We start from the raw sequence: 682 nt of genomic DNA, 5'->3' as shown, positions 1-682 counted from the left end.
GCCGCCCGCCTGCAGGTACTCCGCGCTCCCAGTTCCCCCAGTGCTCCCACGGCCCGCACCCCCCGACCCAGCCTTCCCCGTACTCCCAGTGCCACCAGTTCCTCCTACATTGCTTTTCTACTGCCGCCCAGTCTTGTCTCTCCACGCTCCCAGTACTCCCCACCCTTCCTCCCAGTGTTCCCCACGGCGCTTCTCCCATTGCTCCCAGTGCCCACACGCGCCAATCCCCCCTCCCCCTGCTCCCAGTACCCACAATCCTCCTTCCCAGTGGTCCCAGTGCCACCAGTAACCCCCACCCTGCCTTCCTACTGCGCTCCCAGTACCCTCCACCCTGTCTGCCAAAGTGCCCTGCTCCCAGCCCTCGGGGCATCACCTCCAAAAAAGAAAAGGGGTTCCTGGGAACCTCCCCCTTAGACAGTGTCCTTGATATCATTAATCACTTTATTACTTTTATTTAAATGTAATTTCCAGCTCCTCCAAATTCCTCTGTTCCCTTTTAAAAGGGCCCCTCGCTCCAGGAGGGGCAGAACCGTATTGAACCTTTATTTAACCCAAAGGGCAGCACTTGGGGGGGGGGCTCATTCTCCAGAGAAACCCCCCACTCACCCATCACCCCCCTCGCTCCAGCCTCAACAGGGGAAGGTCCATCATCACAGAAAAAAAAAAATCCCCTGAATGAGCC

At 58.1% G+C, this 682-nt stretch overlaps 1 protein-coding gene across 1 annotated transcript in view; it reads right to left on the bottom strand.

Annotated features, from left to right (window-relative positions):
* Window positions 1-682, bottom strand: part of LOC102033975 (cell division control protein 6 homolog) — a 15,573-nt gene that overhangs the window by 4,187 nt on the left and 10,704 nt on the right. The window lies entirely within an intron of this gene.

Source organism: Geospiza fortis, unplaced genomic scaffold (genome assembly GCF_000277835.1).
Source record: "Geospiza fortis unplaced genomic scaffold, GeoFor_1.0 scaffold992, whole genome shotgun sequence".
Classification (NCBI taxonomy): Eukaryota; Metazoa; Chordata; class Aves; order Passeriformes; family Thraupidae; genus Geospiza; species Geospiza fortis.
Note: the sequence above shows the minus strand (reverse complement) of the source record. Positions and strands in the feature narration are given on the sequence as shown.